We start from the raw sequence: 23,102 nt of genomic DNA, 5'->3' as shown, positions 1-23,102 counted from the left end.
CTGACCTGGCGCGTAAGAGGCTGTGGGGTCCAAGTCTGGCGTCATCCCACTGTGGTCCTGTTAGAGGCTTCATACACCTGGGAAATTCAGAAGCTGTTAAGATCTCCTCTCCTGTTTTCACAGGTGGTCACCTTGAAGATCAGAGACAGAAGTGGAAAGAAATCCAGTTAGCTATTTCTCAGTCTTGTGCTGTTTTTGTTGTTCCACCGTACACTCAACAGAGGGAAGATATTTTTCCTCACCTGGTGAGTCCTACATAGAAAAGATGTTTCTCTTTTAAAATTAACTGGCATGTTTCAATGAACTTAAAAAAATCATTGTTTTCATTTAAAGCATGGCTCCATTTAAGATTAAAAACTAGAGAAGATCAAAATGTCCCTTTTTTTTATTTCATTGGCAATGGGCAAGATACAATAATGCTAATAAATTGTGTGGCAAAGCAAAAAGGCAGAACTCAGCTCTTGGAAGGTGGCATGCGGAGAAAATGGAGGAAAAATTGGAGGAATGATGATTTCAAGTTGCCAATAATTGCATTCTTTCTTTTTTCTCCTTTGGCATGAAGGGAACTTTTTTTGAAGTTAAAAGACCAAAATGAAAATGTCAGGCAACAATGATATGAACATTTTGGAGGAAAGAAAGCACTACCATTATTATTGAATGTCTCTTGTTTACCCTTGTGCAGGGTACTTTTGCTGTGATTCATTTGTTGTCAGCAGAGCCTTTAGGGGTAGTGAAGGCTAAATTTGCTTAGACAGTGGGTGCCTCTGTGGTGAGGGCCTGCTAGTGTTCCATTGTGATTGAAGTGTGAATCTTGCTGTTCACTTGGGAAGGAAAGTGGTGACTAGGTAAGCTAAGCTTTACCTTGTGTCTGGAAGCACTTCCAAAAAATGTGTGTGGTAAAAACAATCAGGATACTCTAGCCTGTGGTGAAAGCTGAGGGAAATGTTTGGGAGAATTCTGGCTAAGGCTTCTCATTGGGATTCTAATTCTGTGTTCTCCCTGCTGAGGACCAGTCTCTGTCTACCCAAGATTGCACTGTATTGTGTAAATAATATACTTTGCCATGGTTGTGGTATAGTTTTTCAGAAACAGAACAGATTGATGAACCCAACTTCATTTAAAAGTGTGACTGAATTTGTAGTTGAATTTTGTTGCTCTCTCCTAATCAGTGTACAACTGACCTTCTCTATACCTTCAGGTCTGCATAACATAAAAGGTAGATCTATTTGACATTGACTTTCCAACATTTTAGTTTGTTATAAAAATCTCAAACACAGTCCCAATATTTTCCCCCAGTTTAAGCATCAAATAGGAAGCTTTGTCAAGTGCTTCACTTCTTTAATTTAATCAGTGTTTAAAATTGAATTGTGACAAATATGCAGCCTTGCATTTGGATTTGAAGAACTCGAATAATGACAGAATAGGAGAAATGGCTTTAATAGGAATAAGCCAATATAGGCTCAGAAATTCTCGTTGTCTGTAAAATAGTTGTGAACCAACAGTGGCTTTTTCTTCCTAATATGTCACTGTTGCCATAAACTATGTTAAGTGGTATCTGGAACAATGTGGATGGGCAGTCCTACAAACTCGGAACTCTTGGAAACTGCCAATTGCGGAGATAGAGTGGACTTTAGGCTCAGCTTGAACAGTACTCCAGTTCTGTTCTGTGCCATCTTGGTTGTGCTGGTTTCATCGTCAGGTTGTTTTGCCTCACGGTCAGAAGATAGCTGCCCACTGTAACCCAGGTGATTGGCATTTTTTTTATTTTTATTCAGAGGAAGGAGAACCCTATTTGTCACATTTTCATAGGCTTGGGTTACTGTACATAGCTGACCCAATCACTATGTGCAAGAGGACTGTGTCAGCTGACATGAATGAACGAGGGATCTCTTAGAAATGAATTAGGGACACTTTCATCCAACTACTGTGGGAGGCACACAGTGGAGAAGAAATGGTTCCTCAAAGAACTATCCAGGTACTGTTAGGAAGAGAAGACTAGAAGCTATGTGAAGAACTGCAGATCTTTTGTATACCTGCTTATCCTTGGAGTCCCCTTAGGGTGTCAGCCTTTAGTCTTTGCCTCATCTTCTTAGAGGGATATTAGCCAGCCACACTCTACCCAAGGATGGCGAGAGTACTATACATGATGTCTCACCAAGAACTATTACAAGTGTGAGTCCATAGAGAAAGTGGGATACTGGAACCTTTAAGAATATAAAACCAAGTAAAAAAAGAGACATTGTTTCCATGTGTGTACCCATAATCCAGTGGGGCGTATGGTACAGTAATTGATACAGTCAGCATTTCCATAGGGAGGATAAATGTGAAGGTAGTGAATGTTCCTTTCTTTAACGGTGTTCTGTAAGTACTGGCTGAATCTCTGTTGAGTAGTCCTCATACAGATGAGGCAACATTACACAGAGTTTTTGAGAATTAAAGAAATGGTTGGACAGGAAGTGGCTTTTGGGACCAGTATGGCTGAATAGCATTGTGAGTATATTAAAAGGCAGAGTATGTCAGAATAGGGTCACAGAAGACCTACCAAAAATTAGATATGCAACTCTAGAAAAACTTCTTTCTACCCTCATTTTTCTAATCTCTGAATTAGAGGCAGTGCCATTGCCTTGCTCATCTGTCATGTTTATTTAGTGAAAGGTGTGTTAACAGATGCTAACCTGTTGACTAAACTATAAAGTATGGTTCATACATGATAAATGATTTCATTTGGTTTCTTCCTTAGTGATTCATGTTGAACACAAAGAAAAGTAAAACAGTATGTTGAGTGTCCAGCACTATGCCTGGCCATCATACATAGTCAGTGGATACCCTTCTTCTAAGCTAGCCCTGTCCATAGATGAGCACACACTTGATCTCTGTCTTGGAAGGCGGCTAGATCTGGAGCCTTGCTTAATGATGATAATTAAAGTTGAAATAAAAATGTATATTATTATGACTTTCTATGTTCATTTTTTCCTGATGCAATGGGAAGTAGAAGGAGCCAAATCTGAAGACCTAGGAAGACTGATGGTGGAAAGACTCTATAGAAACTATAGTCTATTTGATAACTTGCATTATTAGGTTAGATAATCACACCTCCTTCTCCACGCATGACCAGCCCAATGGGAATCAGGAAAGAAATTATTTCCTTTTTTTAATACCAGTGTACAATAGTTGACTGTAGCCAAAGACTTTCAGTTTTAATATTTCCTCTGTCCTGAGAAGTATTAGGTATTACTTTCTGCCGGAAGCAAAACATTGGTTACTTCTGCCAATAGTGCATATCTTGGCTTTGTACAGTTACATTGTCAGGTGGCTTCTGGGTATCTGTGACCAATTGCCTAGACAGATTTTTGTTATTTGCTTGAAGAAGCATAAGAGGACTTGTTAGGTCCAGGATGAGACCCTTTAGCTTCCTCAAAGTCTGTGGGTCTTTATGTAATTAAGAGACATATTATACGAAGTATGTTGGTTGTCCATGAAAGTAAACAGTAGATTTATTTCTCTTTTATATCTTTCCTCTTGACTCCGAATTCTTTTATTTCTTGGCTTCTGGCATAGTGGAAATACCTTTAATCTAACTTAGGAATGGTCTCAGGAGATCAGCCAATTCTTAAATTCTCCCTTGACATGTTATGGTGTGGTAGAAAGGGTCTGATACCTGAATGGGTAGAGAGTTCTTTGTAGACTGCTGACAATATCTACCCTTGGTTCACAGAATGTTCTTGTTTTCTGTTCTTATCCCAGTGTTTAGAGGATAATGAAATGCAGAATCCCCATTCCCTCCCTCTCTTCCTTTCTGACTCTCTCTCTCCGTACTTCACTTCCTCCCTCCCTCCCTCCGTCTCTTTCTTCCTTCTTTCCTATATTGCAAGTGTTCTAACAAATCTTTAAGGCACTTTAGGGAATGAAGCACAATCTTGGATCTTGGGACGTACACAATTGGGGAGAAACACACACACATCAGGAAGATAACGTTTAGAACATACTTATTAATCACCAGATATATTCAGACTTCATGCTAGGTACTTGCGAGATCAAGGTAATAGGTCAAAAACATAGATGTCTGAGGATCTACATGTACAACTGGGAGAGAGTAGAAAGAATTGGGAATATAGACAGTATAGTTCTGGCAATTTTAGCCACTGGTAAATTTTGATTTAGTTGGATATTGTATTGCATTTTACTTCAAAGATAGAACCATGGAAGAATTGTGGTAAAGATTTTTTATACTCTCTATAAAGTTGCCATCAGCTTTGCTAATCTGCTATGAAAAGCATAGATATGTGTATGGTCAACTTTATGGTTTATAATTAAATGTAAAATTGGACATTTTCTTTTGTAAAATATTCTTCAGAGTCTGATGTTATTTTTTTACAGTTTTCTTTACAATCAGTAATACAAAAATAATCATGTTCCTATGAATAAATACAATTTTATTTCCTACTGTTTAGGGAGTACTGCAAAAGTTTCACTGTTACTTAACAAGTTTTAATGATTGACTTTAATGGCTTGATGCAGAAGATTTTCTTCTGTGCCATATATGTGCCAGTTCACAGATTAGTAATTACTGTATCTTAAAAGTAGTTATGTTACCAAGAACTTTGTAAATAAACAACTTTAACCCCCCCGCCAAAAAAAAAGAATTGGGAAGGTTTGGGGAAGACTCCCTGGATGAGATCCGATCTCAGCATAACCTTTGTAAACCAATTTCAATTGAAAAATTTGAGTGTGTGGGAGGATGACAGTCTTCTTGTAAACCTTGATATAGAAAAAACACAAATATTCAATTAATGCTGTGCTTCCCCACCTCTGAAAGTTTGCTGTCCTTGGCAGTTAGAGAAGCTTTGGTGGAAATGTCTGGAGGTTCTTGCTGGAGCCCTTGGTGGTATAGGTGAAATCCCAAAAGCTGGAGAGGGCGCAGACTCTCTGGGGCCACTGAGCCAGTGAGCAGCGATAGGAGGATTCACCAAATTCCTCATGTCTTTCTGCCTCATCACATTGTCACTCACTGCTTCTTAATGATTGCACAGCACCCTTAGGCATGGTTCCAGTTATCTCAAACCTTCTTCTGTCCCAGAGACACATTAGGGAGAAATAAGCTATGGTCTGCCACCTTGAGTCTTGATACTGTCCCTTTCCTTATATTTTAGGGATCTGCTCCTCCTGTTGGGTCAGGCTGTGTCCTGGAGAGCTGTGTAAAGCAGTCCTTGGCTCAGGGAGCGTGCCTCTACAGCTGTGAGTAACGCAGGTATTAGGAAAAGAGAGAGAATTCACCGTTGCTGAGAGGCTGAGCGGATGAGACACAAAAGCTTGGCCAACATCTGCTGTCTGGCAGCAAGTTTCTTTTTCAGGGCATGCGTCTCTTCCTTCCCATTTCTTTCCCGCTTCTTATGAAACCAGATTTGACAGTTCATTTTGTAGAAGATGACAGGTTCTTTAAGAATCTACCATAATATTCTTAAAAAATTAATGGAAATGGGAGACTAAAAATCATGGTCAAGCTATTAGCAGCCCTGTGGACCAAATGAAGAAAGCACAGTCATTAAGAAAATGTCACTGGCCATAATGTTAATACTTCTTCCACTCTGCCAACTCTTTCTACTCTCAATATTTTTATACTTTTACTGTATTTAAGGTAGTCATTATAATTTTTTATTGAAACTATGTAGTAAGAAATAGAATTCTAGCTTGAGGTAGGCAAAGCAAATGTTGATAAAGCAGATTTTAGAGTAGGAAGCCCGCATATTACCTGCATAATCTTACTTAATTCACTTAATTAGTTTTTAAACCTGCTTTTGTATCTTAAAAACTCAGAGCAAGAAGTGCTTACCTTGCCAGATATGGTGGCACAAACCTATAGTCCCAGTAGTCTGGGAGGCTGAAGCAGGAAGTTTCCAAGTTTGAGCCTAGTCTGTACAATTTGCTGATTTAGTGAGGCTGTGTCTCAAAATTAATAAACAAAAAAAAAGGCTGAGGATGTAACTCATTGTCAATACCCAGTACCACACACACACACACACACACACACACACACACACACACACACACACAAAGATAAAAAGGAAGGAAAGAATAGAAAGAAGACGCCTTCCTAATGGTGTTTGTGGGAAGCAGTGTAATTGTATCAAGTGCCCGCTGAACGCAGTACTGGACAACAGTGTGTCCTGCATACTTGGTAGTCTGTCACTGCTGGAAACCACTCTTAGTTCTTTTCATCCTCAAGCTCTGGATTCAGTAGCTTCCCTTTGCCGTGCTGGGAGGAGACCTGAAGCATTTGCATTTCAGTCACCCCAGATTGCATATTTCCCTGAGTGACTACAAGTCTCAACATTTGTAATGTTGAGATGGCTCCCAAGAGATAAATTCACACACCAGGAGATGCTTATGTTCTCTGATATTTGGGAATATAATAGCTCTGAGAAAAAAGTAATCATAAACTCTGTTTCATGAGGAAGGTCTTTTGGGCGTTGCTACTGAAGTGTTGGTTTTCACCATAAGACCGTGTAGTCCAGGGGCTGTGGACTCCGCCCTGCCCAGCCATGTCTGGTCTGCAAATGGCAGTGTCTCTGGCCCTGGACAGCTCTGACCCTCCTTGGTTCCTCCTTGGACTTCTTTAGGATGACATCACCTTACCCTGCTTCAATAGCAACTGGCTTGAGTTATATCAGTTATTAAAAATGATCTAATATTTTGCTTTTAAACCTGGGGCCTTGGCTTGTTCTATGATTAAGCTAGGGATTTATTTATAATAAGGTATGAGATGGCTGCAGCCACTCTATGATGTAATCTAAGAATGACATGAAAACAAAATAGGCTTTTACATAATGAAAATGTTCCTGTAATACAGTCTATAGCAGGATTTTTTTTCACTTTGAAAATGGAGACATATTCTTTATTTTTCTGTCCATTCCTTTCTTATCTTCTTTTTCCATTTCAAGTGCTTCAATTTAATTAAAAATAGCATTTAGAACTCCACAAAGCCTCTGGCTTATTCTCCTAATCTTGTCTTGTTGCCTTCTTTCTACTCTGTCCTCTACAGCCACCACCCACGGCCTCTGTGCCGCCCATTGCCGTGCTTCTCCTCAGCACACACCTGCCCTCACCACTCCTTTGTCTGCGCTGTTTCTTCTCCTGGGAATGCACCGTGGTCCTCAGTTTCCTTGTGTACACTGGCCAAACATCCTTCTGCAGGCCAGCTGAAAGCACCTCTTCCTTCCAGCCTCCTGTGGAGCTTCTGCTCCTGGCTAGAAACTGTTTATCTGTTCTTCTTATAATTTGGTACAACATCAAAATCTCATCCCACTCACGCACCCATGGAACATTCACAGAATACTAGTGGAGGAAAAGAGACTTTGAGAATAGGGGAAGGGCCCTTTGTAGTTAGAGGTTTGCTCCTTATGCTTGAGGTCGGGGAGGTGTCTTGGCCTGGCCTTGCATTGTAGTTTTCCTCCTCTGAGGAATGAGTGGTTTGAATTTCACTTTATATCACAAATGGTGTCTGGTGGTGACTCCTTGAGGTGCTGTGTTGAGAAGGATTCTGAGGCCTCATCCTGATTAGGCCATGAGCACGTAGCAGGATCTGCCTTGGTTACGGCAGAGAAGTGAATGTGAAGCCACACAGTAAGTCTTTTGCCTGTTCTTAGATTAGACGATTTAGGGTTCTCTTTTTGTTTTACCTCCTGGGAAGCTTTGATTTACTGACTTTTAAGTGTCTTGCCCAAGGACACACAGCAAGTTAGTGTCTAAAACTCAATTCTGAGATACAGAGATGGTAAAAGATTCATATTCTGATTTCACATTTATCTATGTAGACTGATAGTAGATGGGATAAGAAGGGCTGGATGGGCCATGAGTTATTGTAAGGCCCAAATTCTTTATGTATTTGAGGTGAGGTGAGGTGAGGTGGGGTGGGGTCAGGGATGGAAATATATGCACTATTCTAATTTATGTGCAAGATGTTCAGTTGAAGGTCAACATCAGAAAGGTAGGTGACCATACCAGAATCTTATTTGGATCAACTTGACTGCATGAATTAGTTAGATCCCCTGTACCCCTTCTTCCAACCAAAGACAAAATGCATGGCTCTTACTGGAGCCAATTGCCTGAGTACTACATCAGCTCAAAGCCAGAATATGGGACAGTGGGAGATGGATAGAGGAAAGAAGGGAAGAAGATGGTTCAGGATGGTTTAAGGCACTGGAATTGAATGCCCTGGAGGGATGGAGGAATTGGGAAGGATCAGTGTGGAAAAGAGTGAGAGGAGGGAGCAGAGGTGGTCTTTTGTTCCTGTTGGGCTCTGATGTGGAAGGAATAAACTTCACTCTGTTTCCTCAGAATGAGTTCTGGGAGGAATGGGTAGAAGGGATGGAATGATATCAGGAGGAACAATTTTTACCATTAGCAGACCAGAGATGGAATGTGCTTTTCAGGTAGTCACTGCAGGGATTTAGGTAGGGGTTGACACCAGTGTCTTATAGAGGGAGTAAGAAGTTGGACTCTTCTAAGGCCCGAGCTTAGAACATTTTTTAAGATTTTAAGAGTCTAGAATTTTCTGAAGATAAATTTTATGTGCATTTAAATGATTTCCCTTTTAAAGTGATGGTATTATGAAGGAAAATGATTCTTTCTACATGGACTTGGCACCTAGCAGTGCTAATTTATCTCAGGAAATTTTTTGTCATACTTAGAATTATGGATGGATAATGGAAATGAGTCAAGGATGTTCTAGTACTTTTCTGTGCTCCATATGTTGTTTGTTTGTTTGTTTTGTTTTTATTTTTCTCTTACCGGGGATTGAACTCAGGACCTTGTGCTTGCAAGGCAGGTGTGGTGCCACTGAGCTAAATCCCCCACTGCTGGTATGTTTTTGAGGATAATTTCTGTGCTTCTTTTTGAGAAAGTTGCGGAGAAGTCTGTTCTTGAGGACTTCTGAAAACTCTCCCCCACTTTGTCATTGATTTGCTTTTTCTGTGCTGCATATTTCTTGTTTATGCACCCAGTGGAACATTCATGCTGATTTTGGGTTACATGTAAGCAGATTCTCAGTTTTCCTTCTCCCTGGGCATAGAAACTTGTTGAGGGCACTGATCCTGTCTTATTCTGCAACCAATCTGATGGTGTGGTATAGTGTTTGTGGATAATAATAGTGTGACTCATTTTAGCAACTGCTTTGTACCTGCTGCATGTGAAACACTTGTCCAGATGAAGTAACTGTAAGCAAAAGCAGGCAAAATAATGAATAAATATATAATAGGAGGTTGTGGCCTATGTGAAGAAGAGCAGGCTAGAAGCCCAAAAAAGAGGACATAGTGTTCGCTTTGGCAGCACATATACTAAAAAAAGAAGAGGACATAGATACAGTTAAGTCCATGGGAGTAAAGTCCTGCAGTATGAAGTGAGGCAGGAAGCCACAGGTATGGAGTGGTGATGGGAGAACGAGTGTTTCAGGCCGAGGGAAAGCTGTTAAAAAAGCCCAGAGCTTGAAGGAGACCCTGTGTTTGTTAGAAGGTGAGGAGGCCAGTGTAGCTGGAGTGAATGCTGTAGGAAAGACGACACATGCTGATAAAAATGGCTGCAGCAACAGATACTTGGTAAGCATCCATGAAGGATACTAGGGAAAATCGCCTTTATGATTTAAAAAAATCCACAGAAATCTAACAAAAAGAATGCCAACACCCATTCCTGTTTTTCAGCTTGGAGATATGAGGAGAGGTGAATTGGAAGCTGGGACTGTAACTCTAGACAGTTCAGACTGAGTCCCAGTGGCTGAGGGTTCTGGTTTCCCTCCCACCTGTAGCCCTCTGCGGTGAAAGACTTGGTGTTTCGGATTTTTTACTCCTTCGGAGTGTGCACCTGCAGGGACACTCGGCCCATGCAGATGGGCAATTGCATGCCTAATCACCCATTCAGGCACCCACTTATTTGTTTTCCACATGCAAATATGGGTTTTTTGCAGATGAATTTAATATATTTGTTGCTTCCCCATTTTATTTAAAACAAAACAAACGGCCAACCATGTCAGTTGAGGGTAGCAAATAGAAACGTGGGTATTATGGTCTTTGCTGTCTGTATCACTTACACGGCTGAAAGGGATCCCAGGCAAATGAGTCTTTTCTGGGCTTAATTTTACTTTTTCTTCATATCATCTTTTCTGACCATCATTATTGGTTAAAAAAAGGCTTAAAGAGAGATATGATATTACTTTCCCTAAGTAATTTTCTCAGTACTTAAGGTTCTATATATTTACTGTGTGCTTTCTACCTTTCGCCTTTTTAGTTCCTGAACTTGGGGATGATTGTCCAAAATGGGCATGATTGGAATGTCCTAAGGCCAGTGTCAGTTGATGCCCCCAACTTCCTTAGCCTGGGAATAAACAAACAAACACAAATTAGAAGTATTTGTCCCTATTGATGGCTCTGTTGTTGTTGATTGCGCAATATCATGCAAAAAGTCACTTTCATCTATCTGGAAGCCCACACCTAAAGACCAATATCATCTAGAGGTCCTGGGTGGGGGTTTGCTTTTATCCTCATAGAGCTCTGAGTGCTAGAGTAGGTGTCAAAATTGGCAGATGTTTTGAAAGTTATTTTATCCTAATCATGTCACTTTACAATTAGGGAAACTGAGGCACGGGGCAGCAAGCTGAGGTCTCAGAAAGTAAGAAGTAAAGATGGGACCTGAGCATGGGGCACTCTGGTTCTTCTGCCTTATAGCCTATAGAGGTGGCAGTTGACAGCCTCTGTTGACTGGGGTCATGAAGATGGATGGATGCCATACCACAGAAGACCTCATCTCCAGGTGGGCTTTGTGTGTAAATGTTGTCTATGTGTTGAATTTAAAAATCTTTTTTGTGTCAAGTTTAAAGAAAGATGTAGTAAGAGAAACATGAGTACGAATTGCATGCAAGTTGTGTGTGTGTATTTGTGTGTTTGCATAAGAGAGCAAAGGTAAGATGGAGGCAGACACAGAGAGAGGTAAAACGCTTTGCTTGTAGGAACTTCATTTTGGGGCAGAATATCTGAGCCAGAATGCAGTCAGTCTAAAGCTTGCTTGATTTGATCGCAGTATAGGATTTTGTAGAAAAGGAAACTGATGCTCACCTTTGATTGAAAGCCTTGCCTCTGGTCACCTAACTAAAATTGAGTAGTTAGCATGTTAGCCTATCAGTAGCCTCTTACAGAAACATTTATTTGGAAAAGATAGCAAATCGTATTTATTAGTTAGCCAGTAGAGCTGCTCAGGTAAGATGAAGCCATCTTAACTTGGGAGCCTTTCCATCCCACGCAGCTTGGCAGGAGCAGCATGGTAAGGGCTGCGAGAGCTCCACGCGCAGGCCTGCTCTGCCTTTGCAGGCACGGCCAGGCACACAGCAGAGATAGACACCTAGCCCAAGGGTCTTGCCAGGAGCTGTGCTGAAGAGCAGCATCCTTTGAAAGATTTAAGTCTGGAGATGGAGGCCAGTTAAGTATCGTTCAGTCAGTCTTTCTTATGCTTCTAAATGTAGCAGCCTTTTCATTTTTAAGTGTGAACTGTTAGGATATTGATTTATGAGGCATAGTTGTGAGGTCCAAAGTGATAGTTTTGGAGATAGCATGACAACAAAAGTGTCCATATGTGTGAAAAGGACAAAGATGTACCCGGAAAATATTCCAAGAGGGTTACTGTTCTTTATATAGTTCCTGAAAGAACCGTGAAGGGTCAGGGAAAGCCTGATGCCCCAGGTAGTGGGTACAGAAAGGACTCCTGATGGAGCCAGAATTTAGCCTGCTGCACGCCTTATCTGTGCAGGCCTCTCTGCAGCTGTCTACCTTGAAGTACACATTGTGCAATTCTCCAGCTGATACTGCGTGGTGCGCTCTAAATGCCTCTCCACAGGGTGCTGGGCAGTCCCAGATGCTGGTGGCAGCCTCCTATGTCCATGGCAGGCACACTCTATTAGGGATTTAAGCGTCCCTCTAATTATTCCTCATATTTTACTCTTCTCCCTTACTGTCTCCCCCTACCTCTTGCTTTGGGAAAAAAATTCCTAGAACTGTGTGCAGTTTCCTTTATGTTGATGTGTTTATATTTTGAAACTAATTTGTTACATGCTTATATCTGCAACTGATCCACTTTATGGGAAGATGTTATAACTTATTTGGGTTATTTTCTTTTATTTAAAAAAAAAGCGATTTCGGGTTTAAGAAGGCAAAGCTCAGTGGTAGAGTGTATGCTTACCATGCCCTGGGTTCATTCCTCACCACCAAGAAACAACAATAATAAAGTAAAAACAGTAAAACTAGCAGTCTCCCCGCAAAGAAAAACCTGCTGTTTCTAGCCTTGACAACTTATCTTTAGAGTTACCGTTAGAAGTACTGTAGTAAGAGCGGTTCATATGACAGAATCTCAAATTATCTTGCTTTTCTAGAAACTGTTAATTTTCCCGATAACTTCAAGGATTAGCAGTGGGGAAAAAGACATTCTGAAAATAAGAAAAACGTGTCAAAAGAGCTGCTGATGTCTAGCTAGGCACCTGGAAAAGAAGATCTTTATTCCAGTGACCTCTCTGCTCATTGGAAAACTTTGGCTGATAGATTTCATGATCCTGACCCTGTGAGTCCTCTCGAGTTACAGTGAATGATGAGGTTAAATCCCAGGGTAGAGGAGGCACCCTTGTTGGGCTAAGAGGTGAGACACATGCTGTCCTTTGGAATTTAGACAGGTTGGTTTTTTTCCATTAGGATAAAGTTTAAGGAATAGCTCCATCAATTCCATGGAGTGTATTAAGAATGCAGGGTGCTTGGAGAGTCCTCCTTCCTATGGGTTGCCTTTTAGTACAGCCAGTGGCTAAACTTCCAATTTGATTAGTTCAGTAAATTTATAGGAATGGGCCTACATTTTTCCCCTCTGCCCTCCACACTTTTTTTTTGTGGTATCTCTATTTGATACTCCTTGAGTTCAAATTAATGTGATACAAAATTTACAAAGTTCCAAACAAAAAGCAATACACAAAATAGGAGAGCAGGAGAGTGGAGATCTGACTACAACTATAGCCTCTTGTGTAACTAAGTAGTCACAAGCATTGTCTTTCATTCAACAAGTATTTAAATGAGCACGTTTTACACTCCAGCTACCAGAGATATAAAAGTGTGTTAAGTCACGGTTCTTACCCCTGCTGCTTACTGTCAGAAGTAGACAGCCAAGTGCACAAATAGAACACAAAGTCACTTCTCCTTTCTGAGTCTCCCTTTTACATACTTAGGACCCAGAATTAGCCTAGACGATTGCCAGAGTCCGTTCTGATGCTAACGTGCGATCATTCATACAAACTTTATTAAATATCCCATAATTATTTATCACACTGAAAATTGGCAAACATTTTCACTTCCTTCCTAGTTTATAGGGAATAATGTTGAAGACGAATGAGGCAATGTCTACAAAATGCTTTAATAAGCAAGTTGAAGAAGGATATTATACAAGTTTGAGGCATTATTATTAATGGAAAAATGAAAACAAGGGCTGATGTTTTTAGAGAGAGGACAGATGGTTCCTTTGTTTAGAATTTGAGTATAAAAGAGAGAGGGAAAAAGAAATACTTGCCATATTGTTTAGGCCCTGAATGTGAGTGACTTTAAAATGCCAAAACAATCTGGTTAGGAAAGTCCCATGGATTCAAAATAGCTCCTATGCTGATCAAACTATAATTAATATAACAAAAAAATGACACAAAAATCCTAATAAGAAATGCCACAGTGACAATTGACACAACCTAACAAAAACTCCCATTTTTTAAAAAAAATCAACCTAAGAAACTTAATTTTCCCTGTCTTTAGGAGCGATGGCAGCATTGTGGGACAAATTAAAACGGTGTTGCTTTCTAAGTCCCCTCCCCATATTTCAGTGTTCTCTTGACTCATAAAGGAAATCTTAAGAATTCACAGGAATCCATCAGTCCTCTCTCTTCCATGTCTTCTTTGGGGTACTGCTGGGAACTCAGAGTGAGATGGATTAAGATTAATTGGAGAGCAAAACTTTGGGGACTTGGGGTGGTACTGCAGGAAGCTGGGTGTGGGAAGGGCGTATGTGAAGCTGATGTGAAGAGTTGTAAAATGGTTTCTTTCTGTCTCTGTGGTAATTTCTTATGAGCCATTTCTGCTGTACGTAAGTTAATGTCATTCTGGTATGATCCTTGTGGTCCGGAGACCTGTCACTCTTGAGCCTGCAAAATAGATCGATTCTAATTTCACTGGCCACCAGGCTGGCAGCACTGAACTGGAAGAGCTAGACCCTTGGTTCTGTTGCTTTCTGATTCAACTGAGTGACCTTGGTGTCTACTGGCCTCAGCTTCCCCTCTGCAGTAAGAGGAGTTTAACTAGAACGTTCATTCTGACACTCATGTGAGTTCAGGTTCACATCTATTTATACACAACTGTAGGGAGGCTGAGAATGGCTTTGGATTTGGGAATGTTTAAAAGCAAACTTGCCTTTCCAGATAACAATCAAAGGAGATGGGAACTTGTTAGTTCCTACCTGAGCCTCTGTTGAATATGTCATGAGGAGGGGGTGGTAAACTCATGGCTGGAAAGAGGCAGCACTACCTTGGGAAAGGCCACAGTCAGGTCTTCTGCTTGAAATGAGTTCCAATTTGACTTCTGCCACTCACCACATATGATCTTGGAGTATCTATGGTCAAGGTTTCTTTTCACTGGTTGGCCTGTAATTCATCAAAGCAATTAGAAGACCGTGTACTCTTTATTCAAGACCTGGGTTCTGCTCAGAATGTTCTCTGGGGACTCTCCTATATTAGTGTCAAAGTATAATTGTTGTGGAGGTGCCCCTTTCCATGGTAACCTTCCCTGTCTCCTCTTAGCAGCTCACTCTGGTAAAGTGTTTTTCTTTCAGCTTAACCACACTTCATGGTTTTGTTGTGGTGTGTTGTGTTTGTCTTCTGATTTGGCCATGTCCTGATTCTTTATGAAGCCTTAGCAGGCACATCAGACCTGGTACACAGTAAATTTTCAGTATAAGCCAGCCAAGTCAGTGCATGGTGGATGAATGATTCTGCATTTCCTTACTAGGCATGAGTTTTTGTGAAAGCACAGACCATGTCTAATGAGTTTCTTTCTTCCTCAGAACATCCTGCCTAGGGCTTTGAATTCACTATCTGATCAACTACTGTTTGCTAAATTGCATGAAGAGAGGGGATAGATCAGGGCAGGGCAAGCACATTTAGTTCTGTGTTGCTTAGCTTGGTTATAATCAGCATCTTCAGACAACCTGGCAGACACGGGTCACAGAGCATTTGTGGGTCCCTGGTGGAGTGTCCTGGGGAGGGAGCTAATTGCTCCTCCTGATGGTTCTGTTCTGTCACGGCTAGGGCCCTCTAGCTGGCTACCAAAGGGACTGCTTGGTCTCTCATCCTTGTTCTCTTCTAGTGGTGATTTTTATCTCTTGTTTGTACTCAGCACTCAAGGCTTGTATTAGGGTAAATTACTAGTGTAATTCTGCCTCATTTGATTTTAAATATTTTGTGGGCAGTATGGTATTTTCCTATAATTCTGTTTCTTAGAGGCTCTCGTCCAGAATCATTCAAGGAGGAATTGTTCAAGAAATGTTCGTCATTCTTTCGGCCACCTTTGCTATTACTGCTGATCACCTTCTTCGAGGAGCCAGATTATATAATAATCCTGCCTATGCCATAAAGACTACCATATAAACTTACCGAGACAGTAACATGGCACGATTCCTTCTCCTACCCCCACTCTTTTTTTTTGTGGTCAAAATAACTATGGATTTGGGTGTTCCTTGCTTTCAAAAAATTTAGACAATGGCAAATATATTTTGGTACATTTACTAGTTTTTGTCTTTGATTTTATTTTCAGCACTGGTATTGAACCCAGGGCCTTGTGACTGTTAGACAAGCACTGCTCCACCAGCTACATCCCACAGCTTTTGGTATCTTATTTTGTTAGGAAAATAATCACCTGTCACATGGCACACATTGCAAAAAGCAAGACAAAGTCCAGTAATGTCATGAATATTCCACTGCAGATGCTGCCTACTGCAGCACACAGGCCAAATCTGACTCTTGGCATGCCTTTGTAATAAAGTTTTATTAAACTTATCCACATTCAATTGCTTATATACTCTGTTCTTGACTGAAATCGTTGAAGTATGTTTTCAAAGTTTTGCATTTTTATTTCTTGGCCAATACCGTAAAATGGTATGAAGTGATGTGGTTTTTCTAATAAAAAAGTGAGTTAAAATATCCCTTGGATATTCTGTCTGCTTCTCAGTTGTGCTGTCATTCTGGGTGGTTTCTTTCTGTACTTCTATTGCTCTGTCTATAAAATGAACTTACTGAAGAAGATGATCTCCATTATTTTTTCCCCTGATTAACATTAAATCAATTGCGCCTAAAGGCTTTGGGGACAGACATATTTCTGAGTGTCTGTTTCATTTTTCCACCCTTTAAGTGGGAATGATGACCCATCTACCCCTCTAATCATCAGCCTCAGTGATGTTCAGAAACCTTTAGGAACAGACAACCTGAAAGTTATTTCAGTAATTTGTCTGTGATTAACATCCTCTGCCCTTTCTCATATCCTAAGCTCAGTGTTTTGAAATTTAATTATAGGGAATTCTTTCCTCTTCATAGATTATATATCAATTGTATGCTATTTCACTTACCTGAACTCTCTACCAACTTCCCACAACTTATTAATTTAAATAGTCTAAATAGGGTATGGGTTCTTAAGAAATTCTTCCTACCTCCAACATTTGATTATCAGGACCTAAGTTTTCTCTAGAACTGGGTGAAATCCTGGGGAGCCTCCATAGCAGAAGTCCTGAACACATCTACTTTTTCCTCCCACTGGATAGAGACTAGACACAAAATAGGGGCTCATGCTCATTTAAATGAATCAACTGAATTTTTCACTTCCCACACAAATGTTTTTCTTCAAGGATAGGAAAATGGAAGTTTCCTCACATGAAATATCTTGTTCAAAGTTATGAAGTCATTATGTGACTTGAGAATTTACTGATTTCTAAAGCTTTTCTTCCTTTCTATAGCAATCAAATCTGAGTTATAGGCTCAGTATTTTTTGCTAGAGGTTGGTTGTCTGAGGCCCAGCAAAGGGACTGTGGTTGTCTGTAGTCACTCAGAGGAACCAGAATGGGACTCTACTCAGTCTATACTTAAAGATCTAACAGGTCAAACTGGAGGTTTGAGTGTGACTGAACTCAGTTTAGTTGAACTTTCTAAGGCTCCTTGACTCATCTGTGAAATGGAGTAATGAGCTCTTTTCTGCTTGATGGTGTGCAAGATGACCTCTGGCGAAGTTTTCCTCCCTGAAATCTGTGATTCTATAAAAAATACAACCCGTACTCAATGTGCTAGTTGCTAAGTACCCAGTAAACTAGTTGCAAAACCTTTGGTAGAAAAAAGATCAAAACTATTTTTAGTTTTGTCTTAATCTATGACAGATTTATTGGTGGAAGAGCAATACCTTTAAAAGGCATAGTTTTATATGCTATAAAGAAATTGATGGTACTATGCAAAGAACTTTAAAATTTATTAAAATCTTTTTCTATGTACTGGTGAAATTGGTTTTATTATTTTGGAAATTCAACAAGGGCAAGAAATAAGATGATGTCAATCTCAGGGAACTACAAAGGAGCATCAGGTTAAGGCTTTAGAACTCAGGGTCTTCTAGCTCAGTGGTTTGCAAATGTGACCACCCAATAAAATCTCCAGAGGAATACTAAATAAAAATGCTTCCTAAATTTACTTATTGAGTCACAGTGTCTGAGGTTAGGCGCTGAGCTTCAGTTTTATATTTAAGTTCTTCAGCATTGAGAGCCACTGATCTGTTCTTGATTTTTGACCCACTTCTTTGGTGGTATCTTAGGTAATATTTTAATTGATGGGTTGCAGTTCTGGGTTGTTACCTTTCTGACACCCAAATGTAAACTGCTGGATGACCAGGAAATTCACCTGAACAACATGGATACCATGGAAACTGTATTGAAAAGTTCTCTGAAACTTGAAATAAATGTTGTGCTAAAGAAGAGAAGGGGTTAACATTTTTTGGAATATGTCTTCTTTTTATGCTTCTAAGAATGTTTAAAAATGATAGCAGGGAGTATATTTCATTGCTTTAATTGTTCAAGGTCTTTTCAAAGTATGTGCAATAAAACACCATTTAAGCTAACTGACCTTTATATTTTAATGCTTTTTGGAAGGGAACAATACAGCTGTAGTATAACTTTTAATTATATATGTATTCAGTCAGCAGAGCCTGTTTGGTATCGAGGGCTGAGAGTTTTGCTGCCTTCCCTGATACTTTACCTATTCCTGTTTAAACATCAAGTTCCATTCAGTTTGATGGTTCTTGACCTCATAATGTCCAACCTTCACATTTATGTTTTTCCTCTCCTAACTTATCCAAGAAGGAGACTTCAAGGCCCAATTCATTAAGTGTTTGTTCTTCTGCTGTGAATTCAGGTGTGTAGTGGAATGCAGCATATATGACCTAGTCCATATTTTCATAAGGAAGAGAGCTCCCTGCTCCCCTTTCTATCCATCTGGTAATACAGTATTTAACCCCAAAGGCCAGTGCTTATAGGTTTTAAAAAATTGATGCTAGCTATTATGTGGGTAGATACAGCTCATCTTCCAACTTTTTTCTAGAAGGGAAATAGTGCTCAGGTTGCAAACATAGTGAACTGGAATTTCAGAGACTTGAATTGACCTACAAATCTTGTAATTCTAGCTCTAAATATCCAGTGTGGTCTTGGGCATGTGAAATGTTATTTATCCCTAGAGTTCTAGAAGACAAAGAAATTATAGAATCCCTTCTCCTGCTAAGGAATTAAAATGTACAAAATTTTTATGTAGGTCTGAACAATATATACACATACAGGTATGTGTACATATACACAATGGAAGAGTCTAGGCTAAATTTATTAATTATTTTCAAATCCTGTTGGAAAATAGAGCTAATTCTCAATTGCTGTGTTTTCCCCTTCTCTTTCTTGGTGGTCCTGTTTTCTTCTGTTTTGTTGTAAATGATTTCAAACGTGTGAAAACTAAATTCAAAGTAAGCATCGTCCACATGGCAGCCATATCTTTTATTCAGATTCATGTATTTCTGTTTTATCCCTTTACCTTTATTGTTTATCATTCTGTCCCCTGGATTCAGATATTTTTAATATGTATTTTTCTGAAGAATTTAAAGATAAATTGTATACATCATACCACTGTACCCCTAAATGAGGCATATATTTCCTCAGAATAAGGAACTTTTCATACTCTCAGTGTGGTGATTCATTAGCTTATTGTCTATATTCTTCCTTTGTCAGTTGGCCAAGTTATGCTCTTGACAGTGTTTTCTCCTTTCACAGTGCCTCTAACCAGGTAGTTACTGAGTTCTAGTATCTTTTATGTCCTTTAATCTGGAATATTTCCACAGCATTCTTTATCTTTTATGGAACTGATATTTTTGTAGAATACAGTGTCTCTCCTTTAACAATTACGATAGTCTCATTTTGTCTCAGTTGCCTCATATTTAGATTCAGTTATACTTTCCCCCAAAGAATACTTACATGAATGATACATGCACCCTGCTCAGCTATCCCTTGAAGAAACTCATGATACCTGCTCCTAATGACGATGTTCGTTATTATTATGATGGTTGCAAAATTAGGATTTTCCTTTATTACATTTATTATCGAGCATTCTGCATTCTACTCTAAGCAGGACTTCCCCCCATCTCTTTCTATGTTTCTCTCATATATTAACTTTCAGATTTCTATTTTAATCTTTCATAGTTTATTGAAGCAATGTAACTTTTTATTAATGCTTAAACCATTCCAGATTTGGCCAGTGAGAACTCCTTCAAGTTGGCTCTTGTGGCTTGGGATATGCCTTCATCTCTTTTGTTGTTTGCTATTTATTTAACTACAGAAATAAAAGGATGCTCTAGTTTCAGCGTGTGTCTTCTCTGTCTCTCCTCTGAAACCAGACACTTTTTTTCCCCCACATAACCTCATTCCTTTTAGTGGAGAGTGGAGTTAGAGACCAAAATCTGTGTTCCTGTTGTGCTTATTGCTACTGTGGTGCCTTCATTTACAACCCTTTTCAATGTTTTGTCCCTTTTTTATTGTTGTGTTTTGTTTTTGCCACCAGTGATTTTCCGCAGGGATATCTCAATAGCATCTTAAACCACAAAGTATCTGTCAAGCGTTTGAATGTCTGCCAGTCTGCTGGGGGACGAATGATCTCATAGTTTTAATTTATCTGTACCTCATTATGAATAAATTTAACAACTTTTTATGTGTTTGAAGGCCATATTTGGTAAGTTTTTGATTTCCTTTTGTGAGAACTGTTTATTCATATCTTTTGGTCATTTTTTCCTTTTAGATTTTCGGTCTTTTTTTTCAGTTAAAAAAGTCTTTAGAAATGAGGTATATTAGGTTTTTATATGTGAAGTATGTTTTAAATGTAACTCCCAATTTTTGTCTTTTGACTTTGAATATAGTGGACTTTTTTTTTCATTTTTTGGCACATAAATGTTTTATTTCTACATAGGGAAATGTATGAAACTTCTGTTGCTTCTGGGCTTTGGTCATAGCATTTCCCAACACCTGCATCTTCTCATGTTATCTTCCAGTGCCTGTATCATTGCATTTTTCACATTTAGATCTGATTCATTTGGAGTTTATTCTTTGTTTGAGGTGGTGAATGAATCTAATTTATCTTATTCTAAGTGATGATCACATGTCTCTACGCCATTTGATGTGAACATATCTTTGCCCTGTTGTTTGAGAGGTGGTTATTTTTTGAGCTACACTGTGGCTAGGTGCTAAGGAGGATGCATGATGGTTAACAGTGAGACAGAGACATAGAGGGAAATGAGGTCCTGGTGAGATAACATTAGGCTGATATCAGATTAACCCCCAAAATCTTTTGACTTTGAACTCAGAAGTCTTTACCTCTTTAAAGTCAACTTCTCTGATCAATTTCTATCAGTGAATTGATTATTTAATAGAAAGGTTGCTGGAAACAAAGGAGGGAGTGTTAGGGATTGTCTGTACTTTCCCTCCTCAACTCTGTAACAACCCCTCTCTCCATACACGTACATGCAACTCCTGAACCCCCTTTTTTGTGTGGTACTGGTGACTGAATGACTTGAACTCAGGGCTTTGTTCATTCTAGGCAGGTACTCTACCACTGAGCTACATCCCCAGCCCTGTCCATTGTCTCTAAATTGTGGCCACCTGCTTATTCCTTACTCTTTTTCTAAATGGCCAGTGTTTCAGTGATTCCTCTGATTGATTGTAGGTAGCCCATGGTCACAATAAGCAAGAATTTTTATAGAAGGCGTAGTAAGCTTTACTTTTTTATGAAAGAACTCACCTGATGATAATTTAATTTCAGTGATACAACTATGTTAGTCCTGTCTGGGCTGTTGGTGAAAAGTTCTTTTAGGGGTTTTTAGGGAAATGCCAGTTGGAGTAAATTTAGACTTGTTTCATTGCTGTAGGTCTTTGCAGAGCTCTTTGAATTTTTTAAAATTTATTTGATCAGGAACAAAAATGTGCCACCCCAATCCATTCCTATTAATGGCTTTAACACTCTGACCTGCAGAATTAAGTTTGTTAGAGGTACCGTGTTGTTTCCTGTGTGCCAAGATTACACGTCTTTTAAAAAAAACTTCATTAAGTTTATTGGTACATTTTAGGTATACAGGACAGTTACATTCATCATTGGGATCTTGTACCTTTACATGGCAGGTCTTAGTTCTTATTTTTCTCCATTCCCCAGCCATCCCTTCACCCCTTCCACACTTCCCCTGTTTACAAAGACTGTGTTGCCGTGTTTTTCCTTTTCACATGGTTTTTCTTTTCTCTTCTTACCTTTCCCTTTCTCCTCCCACTTACTCTACTCTTTTAGACCTTTCCTTCCTATTGCACAACATCAATTATACAGTTTGATCCTTATTTACACTTTTAGTTTTTCACTTCAGAGAAACTATTCTGTACTTACATATGTGTGACTTATTAATTTCACTCATGTGCATCCACCTAGCCATAAATGTCTCTAGTTTCTCATTCGTTATGGTTGAGTAGTACTCCATTAAAAAAACACACACACACACACACACACACACATACACACACATTTTCTTTATCTAGTCTCCAGTTGATGGGAAATTGGGCTGTTTCCAAATTTTAGCTATTACAAACTGTACCTCTATAAACATGGGCTTTCATATATCATTATGGTATGCTTCTTTTAATTCTTTTGGGAAGATACCCAGTGGAGCAATAGCTTGGTCAAATGTGACCTTTAATCCTAGTTGTTAGCGGTATCTCCATATTGATTTGCACAGTGGTTGTACTAGTCTGCACTCCTACCAACAATGGAGAGGGGGGGGTTCCTATCTCTCCACAACCCTGCCAGCATTTGTTATTGGTTGATTTGTTGATAGCAGCCATTCTTTCTGGAATCTCAGAGTTGTTTTCATTTGCATCTCTCGAGTGACCAGTGAGGTTGAACATTTTTTCATGTGTTTATTTGCTGCTTCTACTTGTTTGTCTGAAAAGTGTCTGTTCATTTTAGATGCCCATTTTTGAATCAGCTCTTTGTATTTGGGGGGGTCTGATTGTTTTGTGTTCTTATATATTCTAGATAGTAGACCTTTGTCTGAGGAACAGCTGGTAAAAATTTTTTCCCACATTGTGAATGTCTCTTATCTCTGCTTGTGATTTCTCTGGCAGTGCAGAAGCATTTTCAAAATCTGAGATCCCAATTGTTGATTCTTTGTGCTAGTTCCTGTGCTACTGAGGACTTGTTCATAAAGTCTTTTCCTGTGCTGATATCTTCAGAGATTCTACCTAACTTATCTTCCAGCAAGTTTAGTGTTTCTGTTTTAATATTTGTATCTTTAATCCACTTGGATTTTAGTTTAGTGCATGGTGAAAGATATTGGTCTAGATTTAATCTTTAACAAGTTGAAATCCAGTCCACATCCTTTTTTTGATTTTTAATGTTTTTGCTTAAATTCTTTCAAAGTTAAATTCAGTGAAATCAGAGACTTTTTTTTTTTTTTTTTTTT

General features: G+C 39.3%; 1 protein-coding gene across 7 annotated transcripts in view; it reads left to right on the top strand.

Annotated features, from left to right (window-relative positions):
- Positions 1-23,102, top strand: part of Lpp (LIM domain containing preferred translocation partner in lipoma) — a 612,241-nt gene that overhangs the window by 59,253 nt on the left and 529,886 nt on the right. For 5 of the 7 annotated variants that reach the window (XM_010624126.3, XM_010624129.2, XM_010624124.2 and 2 more), the window contains exon 2: positions 124-245. The gene's annotated coding sequence lies outside the window, so the exon portion shown is untranslated. Of the gene's footprint in view, positions 1-123; positions 246-5,150; positions 5,249-23,102 lie in introns of all 7 variants that reach the window. The other 2 variants (XM_010624128.2, XM_019207505.1) reach the window with 2 other exon arrangements.

This window comes from Fukomys damarensis, unplaced genomic scaffold (genome assembly GCF_012274545.1).
Source record: "Fukomys damarensis isolate Sample0158 unplaced genomic scaffold, DMR_v1.0_HiC HiC_scaffold_12, whole genome shotgun sequence".
NCBI lineage: Eukaryota > Metazoa > Chordata > Mammalia > Rodentia > Bathyergidae > Fukomys > Fukomys damarensis.
Note: the sequence above shows the minus strand (reverse complement) of the source record. Positions and strands in the feature narration are given on the sequence as shown.